A 26,082-nucleotide genomic window follows, 5' to 3' on the forward strand; every position below is an offset into this window, starting at 1 on the left:
TGTTCTTGGTCTTACTTTTCCAAAAGTAGGTGAACAGTCGTTTCAGTAGCCTGGTTTATGGTAGTCTGGAAATTTGGCAGAAAAAAGCAACCCTCCTTTTCCTCACTGTGTCAATTATTGACTCAGTTTCTTGGTATACAACTTCGTTAGATAATAGTCCCAACTGTCCCTATACTTGGTATTTTTTGTTTATAATTGGTCTAAGGATTCTTCTGTCTGCCTTCTGTAGTTTGTCTGTGGTTGATTTGGTGTTCATCTTGAACAGTGTTTCACTAGTATAGGTTACTTCAAGTTTAATAGCAGATTGGTAGTGTCTGAGTTTTGCATTTATTGAGAGACATTTCTTCTTGTATGTTGGCCAGGTGATGCGTTGTGCTTGTTTCAGTTTAGGTGTTCTGCTTTCTACTGACATTTCCTCGTTTGAATTCCAGCTCATAATATCCCCAAGATATTTGCATTTATTTACTATTTTAATTTGTTTGTTATCATTCAGTGTAATGGCTGGTGTTTCAACCTTTAAGGATGGCATCATTTCTGTCTTTTCAAACGAGATACGTAGTCCGACTTTTGCTGCTATTTTTTCGTGTTCGTCAATTTGGTGTTTAGCCTCTTTCACGCTTTTTGCGAGCAGCGCTAAATTATCAGCAAAGGCCAGGCAATTGAGTTTGATGTTTCTGCCAGTCTTGGTTTTTGGTTGGCATTTCTTATTACACTCTCGCATGACTTTCTCCTGTGCGCAGTTAAATAGTAGTGGTGAGAGACCATCCCCTGTCGAAGTCCCGTCCGGATTTCAAATTATTCAGATAGTTCCCCTCTGAAGTTAACTTTTGATTTAATATTCGTAAGGGTGAGTCCAATATGATTAAAGAGTTTCAGGTGCAATCCAAATTCCGCGAGGTTTTTAAAAAAATTGTTCAAATGGCTCTGAGCACTATGGGACTTAACTGCTGTGGTCATCAGTCCCCTAGAACTTAGAACTACTTAAACCTAACCAACCTAAGGACATCACACACATCCATGCCCGAGGCAGGATTCGAACCTGCGACCGTAGCAGTCGTGCGGTTCTGGACTGAGCGCCTAGAACCGCTAGACCACCGCGGCCGGCGAGGTTTTTAAGTAACGACTCACGATGGATACTGTCATATGCTTTCTTGAAGTCAACCAAAGTGCTGACCAGCTTCTTGTTTCACAGTCTTTGATGTTTCATGATCCTCGTACAATTATCTGCAAATCAAACAAGTAATCTTATAATATTGTATGAACCTATAATAGCCAATATTATTTATGGCACTAAATACTAATGAATTTTAATGCACTATCATCATCAATGGTCATTTAGCACATAAGAACATCACACACTTCCTTGTCCACATTTCTTTCTCTCTCGTTGTACAAAATCCCTTGTATTTATAGTTATCTCTCTGTATTTAATGCTCTACGTTTAATGTAAAATACTTTTTTCAGTTTAGCACAACAGTGATTTACGCTTCCTTTCCGAAAAATGCTTTATCTTTGTCTCATTATATCGCAGCATCTTTGACACTCACATACTTTGAGAATATATTTCGTTGTAAGAAAACTGCAAAAACAAATGCAAAAGATGGACATTACACGTAACTTGCATTGGGCAACTCATCAGCATTTAATTTCGTCTTCTTCCTCGTAGACAAAATCAGTGGCATGCTGGGAACCAATGTACCATATGGCTGTTTAGCCAACAGTCCTGTAGTCTCAGCAATACTCCAAGTCTTCCAAGCAATAATATTTGCATCTGAAAATGCTTCAAGGCCACCGTAATCTGCGTGGTTGCCCCACACAACATCCAGTGTCAGCCATGTACTATCTCCAAACACTGCTTGTACATCATAAGTGAAGTTCAGACGCAGTACACGAAACATATTTGGACCTCCAATTAATTTGCTGTTTATTAAACTGCCCAGCCAAGTCTATATCAATTGCTTTTAAGCTCCGATACACAGGTACACTGCGCCGCCAGCGACGACGGTAACCTAGACGTCGCAGAGGCATTGCTGAGGCACGTTATCTTAGAATATATCATAGACCTTTAAAGGCAGAAGGCCAACAAGAAAACCTTAAAAAATCAAAAATTCAATGAAGATGGCAATAAAATAATTTAAAACCCAAAAAGCAACATATGCAAGTTGCAACACAAATGGCTGAGGGCCACAATTAAATTTCAAAACTTCAGAATATATTACCATAGACTTTTAAAGGCAGAAGGCCAGCATGTTTAACAACAAGGAATCTTAAAAATCAACAAGATAAAAATACAATTAAGATAGCACTAAAATAATTTAAAGAAACAACATATGCAAGGTGCAATACCAATGGTTGAGGGCCACAATCAAACTTCAAAATTTCAAAATATATTACCATAATCTTTAAAGGCAGAAGGCCGCAGTGTTTAAGCTTGGAAGATAAATTTATAAATTAATTTGCAAGATTTTAAGAAACAAACAAATAACCGTGAGCCTAAAATTTAAAATAGCTGACAACAGATAATTAAACACCGTTGGCACTCAGAAAGCCGCCAGGGAGGTCGATCTGCCCTCGCTCACTTAGGCGAGACAGGTGGTGAGCCCAACTATACTTGATCCGTCGGAACCCAACCAGGGGACAGCCACGGAGCGACTGACACAACGACTTGCTTGCCACGAAAGAGTACATGAGAATTCAGATCAAAAGTTACGAGCGTCACTATCCACAAACCAAATACATTTGTGTACTAAGCTGCCAAAACTGCACACCATGCGCCGGCCGGGGTGGCCGAGCGGTTCTAGGCGCTACAGTCTGGAACTGCGTGACCGCTACGGTCGCAGGTTCGAATCCTGCTTCGAGCATGGATGTGTGTGATGTCCTTAGGTTAGTTAGGTTTAAGTAGTTCTAAGTTCTAGGGGACTGATGACCTCAGAAGTTAAGTCCTATAGTGGTCAGAAGAGCCATTTGAACCATTTGTTAGCCCTGACAACTCTACGAAAATGCCGCTGATCTCGATTGTAAAGTGAAGGCCGTCGGCCATTCCGTTGTGCGTGGTGAGAAGTAATGCCTCCCGGCACACATTTGACTGACTGGAAGACCCGAACTCCCGACACGAACTGCCGATGAACTCTCCTGCGACAGATAACAACCGGGAAGTAGCAGCAGTCTTTCAAAGATACTACAAGAGGAGATATATCGATACGCGGTGCTAACGCCGCTCACGGTCAGGCAAAGCAGCAACTTAGTGAAAGTAGCAATTTAAATTAACGTAGTGAGGTGGAAGTACATTAAAAACAGGGTGTAAAATACATGATGGCAGGAACACGAGCCACGCACGGCTCAAATGCGTTGTGTGCAATGTCCAGTCATGGAATAATCGGTGCGACATTCCTTGACGGCACGGTGACTATTGAACGGTACGTGAAGGTTTTGGAAGATGATTTGATCCTCATTATCCAAAGTGACCCTGATTTCGACAATATATGGTTCATGAAAGACGGAGCTCGACCCCATCGAAGCAGAAGAGTGTTTGATGTTCTGGAGGAGCGCTTTGGAGACGGCATTGTGGCACTGGGGTACCCAGAGGCCACTGGTTGGGCCTCGACTGGCCACCGTATTCTCTGGATGTGAACACTTGGGACTCCTTTTTGTGGGGCTTTATTAAGGGCATGGTGTACAGCAATAACCCCAACACCATTGCTAAGCTGCTAACAACCATTCAGGAGGTCATCGACAGCATCGATGTTCCAACACTTCAGTGGGTCATGCAGAACTTCGATATTCGTCTGCGCCACATCATCGCTAATGATGGCAGGCATATCGAATGTCTGTAGTGAAGTTTACATGTTGAATAAAGTGTGTGGACGCTGTAGTTTCCAACTAATTTACATTTGCTTTCATCTAGTTCGATAATTGTCACCCTGTATAATTGTATGAGACATATTGCGAGAGATATGACATCATATGAAGCCGACCTCGGGGAAGATCAGTTTGGATTCCGTAGAAATACTGGAACACGTGAGGCAATACTGACATTACGACTTACCTTAGAGGAAAGATTAAGAAAAGGCAAACCTACGTTTCTAGCATTTGTAGACTTAGAGAAAGCTTTTGACAATGTTGACTGGAATACTCTCTTTCAAATTCTAAAGGTGGCAGGGGTAAAATACAGGGAGCGAAAGGCTATTTACAACTTGTACAGAAACCAGATGGCAGTTATAAGAGTTGAGGGACATGAAAGGGAAGCAGTGGTTGGGAAGGGAGTAAGACAGGGTTGTAGCCTCTCCCCGATGTTATTCAATCTCTATATTGAGCAAGCAGTAAAGGAAACAAAAGAAAAATTCGGAGTAGGTATTAAAATCCATGGAGAAGAAATAAAAACTTTGAGGTTCGCCGATGACATTGTAATTCTGTCAGAGACAGCAAAGGACTTGGAAGAGGAGTTGAACGGAATGGATGGTGTCTTGAAGGGAGGATATAAGATGAACATCAACAAAAGCAAAACGAGGATAATGGAATGTAGTCGAGTTAAGTCGGGTGATGCTGAGGGTATTAGATTAGGAAATGAGACACTTAAAGTAGTAAAGGAGTTTTGCTATTTGGGGAGCAAAATAACTGATGATGGGCGAAGTAGAGAGGATATAAAATGTAGACTGGCAATGGCAAGGAAAGCGTTTCTGAAGAGGAGAAATTTGTTAACATCGAGTATAGATTTAAGTGTCAGGAAATTATTTCTGAAAGTATTCGTATGGAGTGTAGCCATGTATGGAAGTGAAACATGGACGGTAAATAGTTTGGACAAAAAGAGAATAGAAGCTTTTGAAATGTGGTGCTACAGAAGAATGCTGAAGATTAGATGGGTAGATCACATAACTAATGAGGAAGTATTGAATAGGATTGGGGAGAAGAGAAGTTTGTGGCACAACTTGACCAGAAGAAGGGATCGGTTGGTAGGACATGTTCTGAGGCATCAAGGGATCACCAATTTAGTATTGGAGGGCAGCGTGGAGGGTAAAAATCATAGGGGGAGACCAAGAGATAAATACACTAAGCAGATTCAGAAGGATGTAGGTTGCAGTAGGTACTGGGAGATGAAGAAGCTTGCACAGGATAGAGTAGCATGGAGAGCTGCATCAAACCAGTCTCAGGACTGAAGACCACAACAACAACAACAACATGACATCATAAACACTGAGATATGTGAAAAAATGCAGCATAATGATGAAGTTTTAATACATTTATTCCTTACCACCAACACACACCTACAGTCGAGTCAAATCAAGGAAATCCGTGACATCTGGCGTCGTCTTTGAGAGCTTTCAGCTGTGAAGGGCAAACGGCTGTAAGCCGAAAACAATAGCCGTCAATAGAGCTATGACGAGGCGAAGCCACACAGACGTTTACAAAATCGTGTTGTAGGTAAGCGAAGCAGTTGCGCTATGCGTACAGAAACTGCCCGTGACCCTCTCACACTGGGTCTACCGCAGGAGTACATATAAGGTTTCATTTCTAACAGAAAATTGGCAGAATGAATACCCAGGCAATGCCGGGTTTGTAGCTGATAAGTGCGCAATATATATTAGGAACTGTTTTGAAGAAGATGATGTTGATGTCGAGAAATAAATGGGTTCCTTTAAAAATAATCCCCTCAGTTTTTGAACACGCCTCGTATGTGGTATTGAACGCATGTTGGAAGAAAGCTGGATTCTGTCATTAATGACACAGCTGCCGATGGGCCATTAAACTTCCTCTCGAGGAATAGCAAATAATTTAGAGAAGTTTGCGACTTGCACTACATCGGAAATAACGAAACCGAGCGCCACCCAGAAGGTATGTACTCGCAAGCTGTTCCTTTGGCCGGCGCGGCGCTGCATACTGTATAAAGCCGGCACAGCGCCGCACCGGATGACGTCACATGGCGGCCGGTATTTGTGGCGGCGGGCGCGCAGAGAACCGTCAGTCGACGTTCAGCCACCGCGGGAGAACCAGCGCAGCAGCAACCCAGCGCACCAGGTCAGTAGCCTCTCCTCTCATCTACAGCCGCTCGTTAACTGCCCAGTTTCCATCAGCTGTACTGTATTCGGTTGATTTTAACTTCTCTTCAATCGGGTCGATAATCAGTGCAACATGCCAACTCCTCTCTACGAAAGATTTATTATTTCTAGCGATGGCATGTAAATTGTGATACCACTGTGGCCCAGTTCGCGGTAGTCCTCTGAACTGTTACATGTCATATAAGGCTGTAAAAACACTTAACATGACACATTATGTGCTCCGCAAGAAGTGAAAAATCCAGTACATAAATTGACAGACAGCAATTTTCAAAGCACTTCAACGTGATTCCTGCGATGCATAAGGTTTGATATTGCAGAGTCAATAAGGGCAAGAAACAGTGTTAAATATAGTTTGAAATCTGATGATCTACCAGCGCAGATTGTTCAAGAAATTACCGTCAACTAGACATAAAAATTACGGAATGAAGTAATCTGTTTTGTGATGTTTGTCATGGGACGAGAGTCAGTGACGCACAGTTTTGTATATCAAAAACCCTACGCACTATACGACGGCGAGAAGCCAAGTAACACTGTCCATAATGATCAGCCACGGGATGGAGCGTCAGGCAATTGCTACTTCAACCAAGGAAAGAACATAAGTCATTGAGTTCAATTTCAGGAGAACACGGAGGTGAGGCAAAGGCCCAGGAATCCAGTGGGAGCCGAACACTTTCATTATTCAAAATGTCCTGCAAGATGCTGAAATCTTATTCATGAGTGAGTTTCACTTACTCCACTGTCGTCTCGATTTTTATACGCCGGTTTTCGTGCACTAGGGTCTCCATTTCTCTTGCGCTTCCTGGTGCTTAACAGAGAGATGGTTCGCCGTTTCGTTCTCCTTCAGTTAGACTTCTCTGACCACACTGCAAGCGTCTGCGACACGAACACTGTGTCATATCATGGTACAGTGTTGCCGTAAAAGGATATGATCGTATGACATTCTTGGCTACTTGGTGCAAGAATCTGTGTTTGACGTCATTATGGCTACTTACGCGTCTCTGTGATGAATATGAGATAAAATGATTAGGACAACAGGAACACTCATTCCCCGAGTAAAGAAAATCTCGGACCTAGCCGGTCATGGATTGTTGCAAACAGTGATTTCCATCAAAAACAGAAAACTAATTTGTAAAATACTCCCCTGTACCAATGGGCTGCAACGCCTTTCATTGGCTCCTCTATCAGCGTGCTGCAGTAGTGTGCGGAAGTGGATTTCATTGTGTACAGGTAATGCAGACATGTACCTGTAACAAACAAAAAATTATTTACGTAACTTCATGCTAACGAAAATTTATTTAATAAAAAATTTTCAAAGTAAAAAAGCCTTTAATGCCTAGACCACAAGTTTCCTATTACAATTACAATACGATAACTAGTTTCGGTTGCTGTCTATAACCATCTTCAGATCGTCCAGAATGTAACAAAGCGATGAATATGCGTTGGAAAACATCATTAACTGTAGTCACGCAATGACATACATTCGTAAATATCAAGACAATGACAGTACATAGTTTAAAAACTTCGTCGTGAGCAAGTCGTGCTGTAGGCCGTAATCTGGCAGAATGACGGTAATAAAGGGAAATGGACAGATGCATGAGTAAAAGTTGCATCAGACGCTCATTTCTGCAGTAGTTTAGCTGGTATTGTACTGAGAACAGTGTATGCAACCATTCCAAGGATTGTCAGCTTTTCCGTAGCCTGGCTTACAAAGGATGATCCTGCATGGCGTATGAAATAGTCATCTTTATGAAATGTGCACTGGTTGAAGAATAAAAGGATAGTGTTGCATGCCTACCAGCCCGACAAGGCACGTCAAAATTAATATCTGATCACTATTATGACTTCCTCTCATACGTATAAAACTTCTGGATTATGAACGAAGCGCGAAAGTTAAGTTTTTCTGTGTATAAAAGTAGCTGCATAACGTCCAACGAATCCCCTCACACAGATGCAGATGACATGATGTATGCAGAGAAAAACGGCAACCGGATAACACAAAAAATGTGCCGCAAACAGCGAAAACAATTTTAAAACCGTGCTGTGACGTATACTAAATAAGAATTAAAGAACCCACTGATAAAGCCGATATTTGTTGCTGAACTAGTTTGGGGCCGGCCGGAGTGGCCGAGCGGTTCTAAGCGCTACAGTCTGGAACCGCCTCGGGCATGGATGTGTGTGATGTCCTTAGGTTAGTTAGGTTTAAGTAGTTCTACGTTCTAGGGGACTGATGACTCATAAGTTAAGTCCCATAGTGCTCAGAGCCATTTGAATCATTTGAACTAGTTTGGGCAATAAATAAACAAATAGACAGACCCACAATTCCCATGTTGTCTATGATAATGTATCTGTTATGCCTATCGTATTTTACCTGTCTGTTGTATGTAGTGAGCATGGTGTGCAACAATGAGCTGAAACTGACGCAGCGAGAAGCGAAATTGTATTTAAAAAAAAATTTTAAAAAAATAAAAATTAGTATTTTATGTCCCACTGAGGAGAAGTTCGTTTAAGACGAAGTACATATTTGGAAGTATAGGGGAGGAAATCGAACGTGTCCTTTCACGACACGCCTTAGTCGATTCAAGAACAGCCCGGATAACTTAGTTCTGAATGAACTGGAAGGTAGGAGACGAGATACTGGCAGAAGTAAAGCTGTGAGTACCGGGCGTGAGTCGTGCTTCGGTAACTCAGATGGTAGAGCACTTGCCCGCGAAAGGCAAAGGTCCCGAGTTCGAGTCTCGGTCGGGCACACAGTTTTAATCTGCCAGGAAGTTTCATTAGGTCTGGATGTTGGACGAAAATTTCGCTTCTGCCGAATGAGAGCCCATTACCTTTACCAATGGACTATCGAGCTTGGTATTTATGCAAAAGTAAGGTGTAAGTGAAAATTTCCTGTACTCGAAGATGGATCCTCCAAACTGGATGTGTGATTAAGAAAATTCTGGAAATTTGTGGTAAGTTCCTAAGGGACCAAACTGCTGAGGTCATCGGTCCCTAGGCTTATACAGTACTTAATCTAACTTCGCTAAGGACAACACACACCCATGCTCGAGGGAGGACTCGAACCTCCGACGGGGGGAACCGCGCGAACCGTGGCAATGCGGCCAAGACCACGCGGCTATCCGTTGCGGTTTGTGATTAAGGAGGGTTTCATACTTATCATTAACAATTATCAACTTTTACTCTCGAAAACTAATCGAACATAATATTTCGAAAATCAACAATTCTGCCTTTTTGCAGTGAATGATCTCCACTGATTTTCTGAGCAGCGTTTTCAAAGCTACTGTATATGTATTGGAACGGAATAATTACTTTTCCCCCTTTCACCGACGCAGATAGGCTAAAGTAATTCTTTTCTGTACTGGAGAGTCAGATCAGTACACTCTGGGGTAGACTGAGTCTTCGTACTTCAAGTTGGAAAAAAAAAATAAAAAAAATAAAAGATCAAAGATTAACTACGACAACACAGAGAGGTCTATTTCGACGCCGATCAGAATAGATCTACATCTACATTCGTAATCTACATCTACATTTATATACCGCAAGTCATTGTACGCTGAATGGCAGAGGGTACCCTGTACCACCACTAGTCATTTTCCTTTCTTGTCCCACTTGCGAACGGAAGAGGGAAAACCGGCTGCCTGGAAGCCTCCGTACCAGCCCTAACTTCTCGCGACTTATCTTCGTGGTCCTTACCCGAAAAGTACGTTGGCGGCAGTACAATCGTTCTGCAGTTAGCGTAAAATGCCGATTGTCTAAATTTCTGCAATACTTGCGAAAACAGCGTCGTCTTCCCTCCAGGGATTCCTCTTTGAGTTCACGAAGAATCTTGTGTGCTGTTCGAACCACTGGTAACAAATGTAGCAGCCCGGCTCAGAACTGCTTCGATCTTTCGACCTGGTGGGAATATCAAACCCTCGAACACTAGTCAAGAGTTGGTCGCACTAGGCTAATACATGCGGCCTTCTTATGGACCAGCTACAATTTCCCGAAATTCTCCGAATAAAACGGAGTCTAGATTTTTAACAGACGTGACTGTGTCAAGTAGCACCCTCATAATGCTGCATTCGAACGTTGCAGGATTGTTTTTCCTATTCACCCGCGTTAACTCACATTTTCCTACGTTTAAAGCAAGCTGCCATTCATCATACCAACGATAAATTCCGTCTAAGTCATCTTGGATATTCCTACAGTCACCGTATGACGAATGCTTCCCGTACAACACGGCATCGTCAGCAAACAGCCGTAAATTGCTGTTCGCCCAGCCTGCCAGTTCATCTATGTAGACAGTGAATAAGAGCTATCCTATCACACTTCCTTGGGGCAGTCCTGATGATACCCTTGTCCCTGATGAACACTCGCCGTGGAGGACAACACATTAGATTCTATTAATTAAAAAGTCTTCGAGCTACTCACACATCTGGGAACCTAATCTGTATGTCCGGATCTTTGTCAACCGTCTGCAGTGGGGCACAGTGTCAAACGCTTTCCAGAAATCTAGGAGTATGGAAACTGCTGTTGTCCGCCATCCATGGTTTGTAGAATATCATGGGACAAAAGAAAAGGCTAAAGTTTTAAGCGAGAGAAGCTGATTTGTTTACAGAACCTTTCCTGTCTCAAGGAAATGTATTTCATTCGAACTGAGAATGTGTTCAAGAATTCTGAGGCAAACCGATGTTAAGGATATTGGTCTGTAATTATGAGGGTCCGTTCTTCTACCTTTCTTGTCACTTGTGATTTTGTGCTACGCGAGGGACTCGCGATAAATGCAAGCTAAATAAGTGGCCAACGCCGTGGAATACTCTGTAATAGCGAATGGGGCTGCATTTGGACCTGGCGACTTACTTGTTTCCAACACTTTGAGTTGCTTCTCTATGCCACGGATGCCTGTTTCTATGTCCTCCACGCGGGAATCTGTACGTCGATCAAACAACTTTATGTTTGTACTATCGTGCTGCGTGAATGATTTCTAAACATGAAATTTAAAACTTCAGCCGGCCGAAGTGGCCGTGCGGTTAAAGGCGCTGCAGTCTGGAACCGCAAGACCGCTACGGTCGCAGGTTCGAATCCTGCCTCGGGCATGGATGTTTGTGATGTCCTTAGGTTAGTTAGGTTTAACTAGTTCTAAGTTCTAGGGGACTAATGACCTCAGCAGTTGAGTCCCATAGTGCTCAGGGCCATTTGAACCATTTAAAACTTCAGCTTTTCTTTTGCGTCTTCTGTTGCCACCCCAGACCGATCGACGAATGACTGAATAGAAGCCTTCGACGCCTTAGTGACTTTACGCATGACCAGAATTTTCTCGGGTTCTCGGCAAGATCTTTCGCTAAGATCACGAGCTAAGCTACATTCTGAAATGACCATCAGAGCAGGAGACTTGACTGTACGGTCAACAATGGAATTTGTAAGAGTTAACAGTTATAAAATTTCTACCGAACAAGAACTCAAAGTGCCTATAGTTTGGAGGTTAGCAACTCTGTTAACTAGTTCCTTTTTCTTACCCTAACGAGTCCTCTAGATTAGTGTCATCTCGCTTTGACATTCATACCCTCCGAAAAGCAATTGGCGCTTCTTGCTTCATTAATTCATGTATGAAGAAATTAGTATTTTAAGCTCTTCTATTAACTAAACAGCTTGCACTGTTTACCTTCTAATAACTAACAACATTCACAAAAGAAGGAACCTTATTTTAGTATTTAAAAAATTCTGTCACTTTATGACAGCCTGATGCCACACGAAGTTTTCGTAATTTGGTAAGAAAAGATATACTTCATTACTTTACAGCCTACACTTCAATTTACTTTTAGCATGTAAAATCTAGCGTATAAGTGCTATAATATAAAGACTATTATTGATTTCTTCCTCTGCGAAAGGCTTTTCTAAAATGCCGGGGGATTTTGAGATCAGCTTCGATATTTTTCAGAATTGCCTCCACGAGATTGTTCCTTGTCGTTTGTGCTCCTTGTTAGGAGGCAACATTTGTGGGAGAGAAGATTTTGTTAACAGTGTAAAGATGGAAACGAAAACAAATATTAATATATTGTAAAATAAGTAATTCGATAAGACGATCCATAAACTTTTACCTCAATGTTTGGTATGTAATACGGTACGAATTTCACTTGTAAGGCTCCTTCAAAATTATACGCAAGGCATCGCATTACTCATTTCACGAATGGGGAAAAGATACTGATCCGGCTATGTAGGTATAATCTGCACTATAACTGTGTAACTTTTTGCATCTGTATGCAGCAGATTATAACCCAATTCACTTTTTGACGTTGAGTGAATCTCGGGACAACTGGCGCTACTACTTTTTGTATCATGCAGAACTGAATTGAAAACATGAAAACATGCGGAACGGATCTGAATCTCTAGGCATTGTTGAAATGATATGAGAGAAGACAGCCAAAATGCGCGCTCTACAACTTTTACAAGGAGGACATCCAAAATTATGTAGTTCAGAGAATATGTACATGTACCGCGCGAGTAATTTTATCTGGGAAGTGGCTCAGAACGGACCGAAGATCTTCAAAGCTGCTTAATCATATACACCAAGGCCATGCTTCTGGTGAATGACTTTCTGGTAGTTTCTCTGGGTTCACATTGATTATTTATTAAACTCTGAGGAATGTTGAAGACAGTATACATGATAAACACTTATATGTTTCCTTAAAGCACCATTAAAATAGCTTTATACAAGCAAACTATTGTGTTTCGAAAGCCTCCAGAGTGATGTTCCATATTCCATGTTCCATTTCAACGTACTCTTGCATGATCACACTGATGCTTAGGCACCCCAGCTGAAGAGATATACTTTTAAAAATAGCGCAGTACTACTATAAACGTAGTATTGAAAGTTATTGATATTATGGAACTCGTTCGCAAGTAATCGTTATTCGTAGCAAGGAGACAAATACTAGTACATAGTCAACAATAGACCATCGAAGTTTGCAGTCTAGTTTTCAAATGGCTCTGAGCGCTATGGGACTTAACTGCTGAGGTCATCAGTCCCCTAGAACTTAGAGCTAATTAAAGCTAACTAACCTAAGGACATCACACACATCAATGCCCGAGGCAGGATTCGAACCTGCGACCGTAGCGGTCGCTCGGTTCCAGAGTGTAGCGCCTAGAACCGCTCTGCCACTCCGGCCGGCAGTCCAGTTTTCACTCAAACACTTTTTCCCCCAGTGATAATTTTTTGCACTGAGAATCCGAAGGGAATATGTCGATGCATTGTGAGAACTACTCAATGTCGGAATTTGAATGTTATATGAAAACAAGCGCAGTAAAATCCGCATACAATCTGAGAAAACAACAAGTGATATATTTGAACCAGTTACAATCTAAATTCTCATGTCACTGCTTTTCAGCTATTTCACTATTAGTTTTTTCGTCGCGTTTCAAAAGTCTTTTCGACTTTCCCATCACTCTGCTCACAGTCTTTTTAGTGTCTCGTACACTATCATTACACCGAAAATAAATTCTTTTTGGAATCATGATAAATGGATTTTCAAGCACCCTAAATAACTGACAAAACGATAAAAGTTTTCACGGTGTATGTGATTCTCTTTGTACATACTGCAAGTTTTGAAGGCTTAATGTTTCCCTGGATTTAAGAGCCACCGGTGGAAGATAAATTTAGTTCAGCCTACTTCAGATCAATTTCACTGTGACTTTTTGCTTCTGCAGGTTATTATCACCAATTTCAGTTTTCCGATATCGTTACTGTAATACACTCATAAGATCTTAATGAAAATCGACTTTCGGCCCTTATTGAATTTTAATTCAGTTTCAGATTCTGGCACTCAAGTTTGCTGTACGGTATATTCGCAATCTCGTGAGGCTGCATCCACTTGGAGACATATAGAACACTTTTGGAGACGAAAGGCTGGAAATAAAGCAACGACATTTGAATGAACATTTAAAATATAGCACTAACATTGAACAGACTACAAGCCAGGGACTGATGCTTAATGGCTGAGTGTTTCCTTGTAATTTGAGGGAAACAGTCACTTAAAATTAAATAATTTACTTTATATTTGACGATGAAAATGTTTTACACTTCGAAAAAAGTGTGATAGTAAATTGGAAAATTAAAGGTGGTTGAAGGAGTCCATTTGTTCTCTAAGGAGATACGCAGGGAATTTTTTTCAGCGGAAGTTCTCTGTTTCTTGAGATGTTTTCTGTTAGTGGATTTTTGCATATGTAGTTCACTGAGTGACTGCTGTGATGTTTGCTTCCAAACACATTCGTGTCTAGCCGTAGTAATAAACCCAAACTACCCTGTCATCTGAATTGACACAAAATGAATTTCATTGATGATACATGTACTTAGCGAACAAACATACTTCGACAGTCACAACTGTTGCACCAGTTTCACTGATGTGTTCCTCCTGGATGGAAAATATTTCCTACTGAAATGTAATGTTATCAGTTACTTTCAGTGGTCAGGTCCTAAGACAGTATTTGGAAGCTTTCAGTCTTTAAACCATCGGTTTCTGGCCAAATGACCCTGACACGTCAAACGTACTCCTTTAACCGTCTTTAATATGACTATGATTTACCGTACAGATCGTATCCATTGTACTCCTAGGCATTAATAACACACGGTGATATGAATTCCTATCATACAACCACATACAGGGCCAATAAGGTGGATATAATTACCATGTAGATCTTTGCGGTCCCTTTATTTTAGTGTTACACTGTATTGAGTGCAATTTTTAGTGTTCAAATAAACCTGTCTGTTCGTGCAATTTATGGCCTTCAAGCGTGTTTATTGACAGAGTACACGGGCGACCGCACACTGTAATTCCGTAAGGCAGCCCTGCAGTTAATGTCATTGTATAGTGTAAAATGAAAATGTAGGTGTTACTGAAAGCTAGTATTTACTCAAAACGTAATCAGTGATTAGCAGTACACTCCCCACCAACGACAGTAAATAGATTACGAATGGATCTGAATATTTACTTTTTCTCACAGTTAAAAGAAGTATATCACATGACTATCTTTTTTAATTCTGACTGTCTGCAAAATTCATTTCAGCAGTCCATTTACAACCTTAGGTTAGTATATTTTATTAAAAAAGTCTTGATTTAGGTACTTTCTGAAAGGAAATATGTGAATCAGGAAATGCGTTTGCATTCAAATGTGTCTTGAATACCGTCTTTAATTAGTAGATGCGGCTGTATGCGTAGAGGAAAACCATCATCAACACAGAAGGTGTACTAAATTCTAGAATGATGATACTAAAGCAGAATCCACGTGGTCTATACGGCGAGTACCCTTAGATTAACCGAGATATTTGAATATTTGTTTTCACCTCCTGCGGCGCATTTCTCGCCATCGAATTTCAAATGTAACGAGACTGTGAATTAAGATGGTAGTTGTTCTTATTTCTTCGTCATACCTTGTTTTCTGGAAATGAACATAAAACATTTAACATTGTTGCCATGATCTGTTAAGTACCGACGGAATATTCACATAATGTCATCTTCTCCAGTTTTAATTTTACGAGGGCGTGCTCTAATGAAATGCCTCCGAATTTTTTAAGTGACGTCTCTTAAAGATATTTTAATAAAAAAAATTGTTGGCATCCTTCTTCTACATACCTACATATTTGCAGCCCTCTGGCGCCATAGGGCTCCGAATTTTAGCGTGAAACGTGACGCGATGTCATATAACTATGTCGGTGCATGAAAAAAAGCGAGTTGTAATCGAGTTTCGGATTAGAACAGTTCATCCACACATTGAGCACTCTCTCCTTATACCGAGCTAGGTGGCGCAGTGGTTAGCACACCGGACTCGCATTCGGGAGGACGACGGTTCAATCCCGTCTCCAACCATCCTGATTTAGGTTTTCCGTGATTTCCCTAAATCGTTTCAGGCAAATGCCGGGATGGTTCCTTTGAAAGGGCAGGGCCGATTTCCTTCCCAATCCTTCCCTAACCCGAGCTTGGGCTCCGTCTCTAATGACCTCGTTGTCGACGGGACGTTAAACACTACCCACCTACCTACCTACTCTCCCCTTCAGCTTGATAACATTACAATGCCAGAGCGTATGCGAACACTGCAACATCTGCAATTGCACGTTGGGTTCTCTGTCACCGATCATCCTCCAAGCAATCCAGACGTGGCCCGATCCAATTTTCATCTGCTTCCGAAACACTTTCGACAACGTCACTTTGATAGTGATAGGCGGTGAAAGCAGATGTGAGGTTGTGGATCCTTCAACGCAGTCAAACATTCTACACTGACCGTATCAACAAACCGTTTTCTCGTTGGGAGAAATACGTTCGTTCCGAGGGTAACTAGATGAGAAATTAATATGTAGACAGGAAGAATAATGATGTAGAATATTAATAACGTTTGTTTTGTTTAGAAAGCTGTAAGAGTTTTGACATAAAAAATTCGTAGGCATTCCCTTATATGTTTTATAGTTGTTATGGAATTCATATTTTACACATTACTTATACATCATGTTTGTAAAGCATACTTTCTTCATTCACTGAAATCACACATATCCTGCAGATAACGAAATAAATGATTCCGTGATACGCACGTTGTATACAGTAGCTGTAGTAATAATTTTATACAGCTCCTATCTTGCCCGAATGCGGCTCTAGATGAAGACATCTCAGCAGCTTCTGTGTCGGTGGCATTAAGTGTGGAAGAATGATGAGAGATTGGAGTCGTTAGCACCGAAAGAGGTGGCGTGATAGGTAACGGCCTGGTCAGGAACGGGGCTCAAATCTTGTTCCGGGCATTCAGATTTAGATTTTACGTGCTTTCCCTGAATTGTGAACGATGGATGCTGAGAGGCTACTTCTGAAAAGAACACAGCTAATTTTTCTCTTCGCCCTTGTCCAGTCTGTGCTAGTGGTCTGTCTCTACTGACCTTGTCATCGACTGGACGCTAAACCTTGCTGCTCTTCCCCCCTCCCCCCCCCCCTCTTTTAAGAGTTTAGTGTCATATTTGAGTTGTTGATAACGAGAGAGAAGAGAATGGATGAAATCCGGTGCTGGCTCTCGAATTGGAACCAGGGCCCCGTCAATTTATACGTTCGCAACGGATCACACTCTGCGGTACCGCATGCTGTCACTTGTAATACACAGGTGAGAGTTTGGGAACTTAACCCAGAACAATTATGTAAAATCTAGTGGTCAGTAACTATACGCCACTATCTCTCGTTCCATTATCGGCCAAACTGCGATGATAATTACTTCCACCACTAGTATTCGAAGCGGATGACTCCAGATCGAGCGCCGCTGCAGTAAAGTTGGTTCGTGAGCACGAATATGGAGGTGGCTGCAGCTCCGTTCACAGTCCCCATAGTTTCTAATATTACGAACTGGCCGTGCTGAAGACGAGCAAGTGCGAAAATCCAGTCGCGTCGCTGTTCAGACCGGGTAACGGGTCCGCCAAGAGACCGCTGGCGAGAGCTGGTTAGCAGCGGCGGTGCCTGACCTCCAAGTGACGTCACCGCCGTCCGGGGCCCGCCACGGATGCTGGCGGCAGACAACCATCGGCAACGTGAGGATGCCTTGCAGCAGCAACGTGCCAGCAATTCTTACGTCTGAAGCACACGGAAATAGTCACCGGCCGCTTTGTTTGCTTTAGCCTTTAAACTATCACCATCTGGCACGATAAGTTCTTCCTTTATTAATTACGACCCGCGAAATCCTGAAAGACTTCCGAACAAAGGAGTAAGGAAAAGTTCATGTAATCATCTGTCGTATTGCCAATAAAGATCCCATTAGAGTCTGCTATATGGAAATGGAAATGTCGTGTGGCTAGGGCCTCCCGTCGGGTAGACCGTTCGCCTGGTGCAGGTCTTCCGATTTGACGCCACTTCGGCGACCTGCGCGTCGATGGGGATGAAATGATGATGATTAGGACAACACAACACCCAGTCCCTGAGCGGAGAAAATTTCCGACCCAGCCGGGAATCGAACCCGGGCCCTTAGGATTGATAGTCTGTCACGCTGACCACTTTTTTTTTTTTTTTTTTTTATTTTTTAATCTCATTTTGTTCGCTTTTGTTCGTTGCATGTGCTCGGCGCGGACTCAGCTACCGGGGCGGACAGAGTCTGCTATAATGTTGGTTACATACGTATTTCAAAAGCAATGAATGTCGTTATATTATTTTTCATATTTGTTTCCTAGCTACGTGTTTCGACTCTGGCGTTAATTTACATGTATCGAACAGGCAATCTGAATCCTTAGTTGCTATGTATCCCAAAAATTATTTTGTACTCTTTTGTTTGTATAAATAAGAACTAAGTTTTATTCAAGAAATGGCTCTAAGCACTACGGGTCTTAACATCTGAGGTTTCAGTTCCCTAGATTTAGAACTACTTAAACTTAACTAACCTAAAGACAACACACACATCCTTGCCCGAGGCTGGATTCGAACCTGCGACCGTAGTAGCAGCGCGGTTCCGGACTGAAGCGCCTAGAACCGCTCGGCCACATCGGCCGACTAAGTTTTATGACTAAAGATAAGCAGCAGTGGCTCGAATCTCGTCAAAAATAAACATATATGATAACAGTACAGCAAGATTTATTAGCATGTTGCGGAAAATATATACAACCTTCAGATCATGTTAAGAAACGTGTAATGAAGGGAAACTGCTTCCGAATGTTTGTGAAGCTCGTATGTATAAGAAGCGAAGAGGGAACGGAAACAGAATTTCAGAATGGGAGTGAAAGTTTAAGGCGAATAGGTATCAATGATAAGGTTCACAATTGAAGATAAGAGCGGTGGGGAAGAAATGCTAAATAGAACAGTCAGCCTGTTTAGCACAAAATTTACGAAATAAATGGTTCAAATGGCTCTGAGCACTATTGGACTTAACATCTGAGGTGATCAGTCCACTAGAACTTAGAACCACTTAAACCTAACTAACCTAAGGGCATCACACACATCCATGCCCGAGGCAGGATTCGAACCTGCCACCGTAGCGGTCGCGCGCTTCCAGACTGAAGCGCCTAGAACCGCTCTGCCATACCGGCCGGCTAAAATTTACTACTAAAGTAGTAGATAGGTGAATAAACCCAAAATGGAGAAGATACATACAGAAATTGATGGTTACTGATCGCTTCAGGTCTACTCCACTATATTGCAGTAATTTAGCTCCTCCCATACAAGAATATCATGAGCGATCCTGAACTTCGCCGGCCGCGGTGGCCGTGCGGTTCTGGCGCTGCGGTCAGGAACCGTGGGACTGCTACGGTCGCAGGTTCGAATCCTGCCTCGGGCATGGGTGTGTGTGACGTCCCTAGATTAGTTAGGTTTAAGTAGTTCTAAGTTCTAGGGGACTGATGACCTCAGATATTAAGTCCCATAGTGCTCAGATCCATCCTCTTTTTTCACATTATAAACGATGTTTTTATTATATTGTAATACCGTGTGCGCCATACGGTAGATAAAATAAAATAAATAAGCCCTTCTCCAAAGGCAGTGTCCTATTTCTTGTCCCCTCCTCACTCGACTGAGGTTGTATTCCATCATGACAGAACTCGACGAAACGTTAAACTCTATTCTGTCTTGTTCTCCAAATATAGGACTATCACGCATATGAAATAAAAAATAAAACGTCACGAAATCGTGTATTCTTTTTAGGCTCATTTTTGAAAGATATTCAATAAATTCCGTAACATGATACGCTGGCAGCTAACTTCCTTTAAGAGTAAATTCTGGTCCTTTCTGTGTTAACAGCTAACTGCACGAGGAGTTTTCTAGCAGTACGGCGCTCGCTCGCTTACACGGAAGCGGCGGAGAATTACGCGACGCCGCGGCAGGCTCGCTATTGACTGAGCGCCGGCAGTCACGAAAGCGCAGCCCGCAGCCCAGCACAGGGAAAGGGTTGCGCGGGAAGCGTTCTTTCTCTATCGTGGCGCGGCTAATTCAGGCACAGGCCGCAGTCTTCCCCGAGCACAAGTCTCGGTCACCTCACTCCATAGGGGAACAGGGTAGACAGTCCAGGAATAACAGTGACTCTCTCTTGAAGCCCCCAAACCTATGGGAGGGATTGTTGATGTTGGGCTTTCTACTTTCTACATCTATACTCCGCGAGCCACCTTACGGTGTGTGGCGGAGGGTACTTATTGTACCACTATCTGATCCCCCCTTCCCTGTTCCATTCACGAATTGTGCGTGGAAAGAACGACTGCTTGTAAGTCTCCGTATTTGCTCTAATTTCTCGGATCTTTTCGTTGTGATCATTACGCGAGATATATGTGGGCGGTAGTAATATGTTGCCCATCTCTTCCCGGAATGTGCTCTCTCGTAATTTCGATAATAAACCTCTCCGTATTGCGTAACGCCTTTCTTGAAGTGTCCGCCACTGGAGCTTGTTCAGCATCTCCGTAACGCTCTCGCGCTGACTAAATGTCCCCATGACGAATCGCGCTGCTTTTCGCTGGATCATGTCTATCTCTTCTATTAATCCAACCTGGTAAGGGTCCCATACTGATGAGCAATACTCAAGAATCGGACGAACAAGCGTTTTGTAAGCTACTTCTTTCGTCGATGAGTCACATTTTCTTAGAATTCTTCCTATGAATCTCAACCTGGCGCCTGCTTTTCCCACTATTTGTTTTATGTGATCATTCCACTTCAGATCGCTCCGGATAGTAACTCCTAAGTATTTTACGGTCGTTACCGCTTCCAATGATTTACCACCTATGGCATAATCGTACTGGAATGGATTTCTGCCCCTATGTATGCGCATTATATTACATTTATCTACGTTTAGGGAAAGCTGCCAGCTGTCGCACCATGCATTAATCCTCTGCAGGTCCTCCTGGAGTACGTACGAGTCTTCTGATGTTGCTACTTTCTTGTAGACAACCGTGTCATCTGCAAATAGCCTCACGGAGCTACCGATGTTGTCAACTAAGTCATTTATGTATATTGTAAACAATAAAGGTCCTATCACGCTTCCCTGCGGTACTCCCGAAATTACCTCTACATCTGCAGATTTTGAACCGTTAAGAATGACATGTTGTGTTCTTTCTTCTAGGAAATCCTGAATCCAGTCACAAACCTGGTCCGATATTCCGTAAGCTCGTATTTTTTTCACTAAACGTAAGTGCGGAACCGTATCAAATGCCTTCCTGAAGTCCAGGAATACGGCATCAATCTGCTCGCCAGTGTCTACGGCACTGTGAATTTCTTGGGCAAATAGGGCGAGCTGAGTTTCACATGATCTCTGTTTGCGGAATCCATGTTGGTTATGATGAAGGAGATTTGTATTATCTAAGAACGTCATAACACGAGAACACAAAACATGTTCCATTATTCTACAACAGATTGACGTAAGCGAAATAGGCCTATAATTATTCGCATCTGATTTATGACCCTTCTTGAAAATGGGAACGACCTGCGCTTTCTTCCAGTCGCTAGGTACTTTACGTTCTTCCAGCGATCTACGATAAATTGCTGATAGAAAGGGGGCAAGTTCTTTAGCATAATCACTGTAGAATCTTAAGGGTATCTCGTCTGGTCCGGATGCTTTTCCGCTACTAAGTGATAGCAGTTGTTTTTCAATTCCGATATCGTTTATTTCAATATTTTCCATTTTGGCGTCCGTGCGACGGCTGAAGTCAGGGACCGTGTTACGATTTTCCGCAGTGAAACAGTTTCGGAACACAACGAGATGTGGGGTTTGGAGGCGATTATAAAGCGGACGCAGTCTCTAAGAATACCTGTTTGCAGAACTATCCTACCTCGCTGTTGTGCTCTCATCTCACTTACAGAGTTGAAAATCATGAGTGATTTGGTAGAAAAAAAGTCGGCAGTAACTACGGCGACAAGTGTCGTGCGATACCTCTTAATATCGCGTCGGGCATCCTTTTATCCGGGGTAGTGCAGCAACTGGCCGTGGCATGGACTTAACGACTCGATGAAGATGGTGACAATATAAAATTAATTGTTGGTAATGCGGGTGTCAGGTTGAGATTCATTGGGAGAGTCCTTAGAAAATGTAGCCCATCAACAAAGGAGATGGCTTACAAAACACTCGTTCGACCTATAATTGAGTATTGCTCATCAGTGTGGGACAGACGAGATAGAGAAGATCCAAAGAAGAGCGGCGCGTTTCGTCTCAGCGTCATTTGGTAAGCGTGATGGCGTTACGGAGATATTTAGCAAACTCAAGTGGCAGACTCTGCAAGAGAGGCGCTCTGCATCGCGGTGTAGCTTGCTGTGCAGATTTCGAGAGGGTGCGTTTCTGGATGAGGTATCGAATATATTGCTTCCCCCTACTTATACCTCCCGAGGAGATCACGAATGTAAAATTAGAGAGATTCGAGCGCGCACGGAGGCTTTCCGGCAGTCGTTCTTCCCGCGAACCATACGCGATTGTAACAGGAAAGGGAGGTAAAGACAGTGGCACGTAAAGTGCCATACGCCACAAACCGTTGGGTGGCTTGCGGAGTATAAATGTAGATGTACATGGTAGCCCCCTGCGGAAATATTGAGCCATGCGCCTCTATAGCCGTCCATAATTGCGAAAGTGTTGCCAATGCAGGATTTTGTGCGCGAATTGACCTCTCGATTATCTCCCATAAATGCCTAAGGGATTTATGGCGGGCTTTCGAATTGTCCAAAATGTTCTTCAAACCAATGGTGAACAATTGTGGTCCGGAGACACGGCGCGTTGTCATCCATAAAAATTCCATCGTGTTTGGAAACATGATATCCGTGAATGACTACCAATGGTCAATGATCGTTTCATTTGGACCAGAGGTCTCAGTCCATTCCATGTAAACACAGCCGACCACAATTATGAAGCCACCACCGTCCTGCATAGTGCGTTGTTGACAATTTGCGTCCATAGATTCGGGGGATCTGCGCCACACTCGAGCCCTACCATCAGATGTTACCAGCTGATGGTTCAAATGGCTCCAAGCACTATGGGACTTAACATCTGAGGTCATCAGTCCCCTAGACTTAGAACTACTGAAACGTAACTAACCTAAGGACATCACACACATCCATGCCCGAAGCAGGATTCATACCTGCGACCGTAGCAGCCGCGTGGTTCCGGACTGAAGCGCCTAGAACCGCTCGGCCACAACGCCCGGCCTGTTACCAGCTGAAATGTGGACTCGTCCCACCAGGGTTTGGTTTTCCAGTCGTCTAGGGTCCAACCGATATGGTCACGATACCAGGGTGGCGCTGCAGGCTATGTCGTGCTGTTAGCAAGGGCACTTGCATCCGTCGTCATCTGACATAGCTCCTTAAACCGAAATTTCGCAGAACTGGCCTAACGGACATGTTCATCGTACGCCCCACATTGATTTCTGCTGTTATTTCACTCTGCACTGACAACTCTACGCAAACGCCGCTGGTCGTTAAGTGAATGCCGTCGGCCATTGCGTTGTCCGTGGTGGGCGGTAATACCTGAAATGTGGTATTCTCAGCACACTCTGGACCTCGGAACATTGAATTCCCTAACGATTTCCGAATTTAAATGTCCCTTGAATCCTTGCATCTAGCTTCAACTACCGTTCCGCGTTCACAGTCTGTTAATTCCCCTCGTGCGGCCATAATCACGTCGAACACCTTTTCACATGAATCACCTGAGTACAAATGAGAGCTCTACCAATGCACTGCCCTTTTATTCCTTGTGTACGCGATAGTACCACCATCTGTATACGTGCACTATCCCATGACTTTTGTCACCTGAAGTGTATACAGCTCAACAATAGAACATGGTGAACGGAGTTATGAAACGATATGATAGACATTGGGTTCATAATAGGACATTTCCTTGTGATCCACAGATGCATCCTTAAGAAAGAGAGGACAGAACAGTGTGAAAGGAAACGCTATCAGTACACCACATTTGAAAATTATGTGATTTATTTGCTAAGGGCAGCCTGCAATGTTCTGAGGATCAGTCATCAGTCTGATCTGACAACACGACTGCCGCGAAAATTCTAAAACTGCATATTGAGTAACATCTTCTACATAAGCCACTTGCGCGACTGCGGGAGAGGGGGGAGGGGGGGGGGGGAGGAAAGCAGAGGCAGATTGTAATGTGTAATAGCGAGTGCATCAGCCACTTTTTATCAATTAATCAGTCATGGTTATATGTAGCTCTATTTTTGTCTCTCTTTTATTATTAATTTGTATGTTCTTTTGCTAAGTATTCTCTTTTTCATTTGAGGAGTTTCTTTGACGGTTCAGTGTATTATCCGTGTTGGTTGGTACTATCTTCTGGTAAACCTTCCGGGATGTAAGGTCGTGGTCCATGAAACTCTTCAGCACCTAGCGTTTCGTCCAGAGCTGCGCTGGACATCTTCAGAGGGGTGTCTCTCCTCCGGTGAGTCTTGCCGTACAAGTCATTGCGTCGGGATGAGGCTCAAGAGACAAGTAACAGTCAAGTTTACAATACAATCCACAGTGACCGAAACACTGACAAACTTCACTCAGACAGGCCAAAAGATCTTGCAAAATGAAGACGACAAATCGATGCAGTGTAACATGCAACGCCGGGGGACAATCGCTGAAAAAAATCTGCACATGATCAGAAAGCGTAAATTGTCATACAGGTAGTGGTTGAGTCGTAAATTCTCCATTACCAGTCTGTTATAATAAATGCATCTCTAGTTGGAACAACCTTGCGCAGCTCTCTTAAAAAGTTCAATCTGACATCATTCTCCACGGAATTGATGCTCGGACTCATTTGCGGTCGCGAAAGTCCACTGTGACTCTCGTTCCAAAATTAGGTACAAACAATGACAATGCATTATATAACCTCCTCTGGAAACTTGAGAAGGTCTTCCACAAGAAGCCCCATGCCTTTCGTACGAAACGCATGTCTTCTGTTGAAAATTTGTGTGAGTGCAGTTAACACCAAAGACGAGAAAGGATAAATGCTTATCATCTACGGCGATTGTAAGTTAGCAGGACAGTTAAGTGTAATGATGTCGTCTTATTTACAGTACGGCTACAAGTCGTGCAGTAATGTAGTACTTTTAAACGACGTTTAACATTTCTACCGTCTCTTTGTTGGTCTTCGTTGCGCCCAGAGAAAGCTTCCAGTGAAGGCGGTTGACTGAATGACCAGTGCGCATTTTCTCTTGATGTTTTATTTGTTTTGTGTCAACTCAAGCAAGTGGACGAGTTTGTATTATCGCTAAATAGGAGAGACAGTGTCCGGATATGATAAGCGAGTTAGGATAGCAATCATTAAAACAAAGGAGTTTTTCATTGTGGCGAAATATTTTCACGAAACTTCAGTCACCAACTTTCTCCTCTTAATTTTATCGTCGCAAATTGCTTAGGTAGAAATGGTCATCACAATAAAATAATAAAAGACATCAGAGCTCGTACAGAAATATTTACGTGTTCATTTTTCTCATACGCTGATAGAGTGGAATGGCAGAGAAACAGTCTGAAGGTTGTTCGAAGAACCTCCCGTCAGGCTCTTAATTGTGAAATGTAGAGTAGCCATGTAGATGAAGATGTAGATGTAGTTCCGTGAGCCCAGGTGCTTTCTCTGTTTGCTAGTACAGGAGGGTGATAGTTTTGTGTAACTTTTTTTAATAAAGTCGTGTTTATTGAATGGTAAACTGTGATAAATTTTTGAACAGATTATGAGAGGAAGTGGATTACCGAACAAAAAAATGTAGGGTGCTGTTTAAAAGAGACATACTGCTGTTCATATCCCTTAGGACAAAGTTACAAGAAAGGCAGTTATGCTCGTTAATGTCCTTCTGTCAGCTAAACAACATTTTCTTGATACATCTTTTTGGGATGTTCTAAATGTACTAGCTTTCAACAACATAAGTGTTTTCAGTTATATAGGGTGAACATGAAGTCTTTCCCTGATTACAAAAAAATTATTTCTAAGGACATGCGCTAGATACAGCTATGTAGTTTGTTGCAAATGTAAGCTTAACTCGTGAAATTTTTGTGGATAAACTTCTATACTTTACGTGGCACGACATTTACAGGAATTTCAAACATGAGTAGAGTTTCAACAAGATAGTGCACCGTCACACTAGGGTCATTTT

The 26,082-nt window shown here is 42.6% G+C and overlaps 1 protein-coding gene across 3 annotated transcripts in view; it reads left to right on the forward strand.

Moving 5' to 3' along the window:
• Positions 1 to 5,921: 5,921 nt before the first annotated feature.
• The window catches only part of LOC126412100 (outer dense fiber protein 3), a 111,556-nt gene continuing 91,395 nt past the window's right edge, over positions 5,922 to 26,082 (forward strand). For all 3 annotated transcript variants that reach the window (XM_050081518.1, XM_050081520.1, XM_050081521.1), the window contains exon 1: positions 5,922 to 6,012. The gene's annotated coding sequence lies outside the window, so the exon portion shown is untranslated. The remainder of the gene's footprint in view (positions 6,013 to 26,082) is intronic.

The sequence above is a fragment of the Schistocerca serialis genome, chromosome 7 (genome assembly GCF_023864345.2).
Source record: "Schistocerca serialis cubense isolate TAMUIC-IGC-003099 chromosome 7, iqSchSeri2.2, whole genome shotgun sequence".
Classification (NCBI taxonomy): domain Eukaryota; kingdom Metazoa; phylum Arthropoda; class Insecta; order Orthoptera; family Acrididae; genus Schistocerca; species Schistocerca serialis.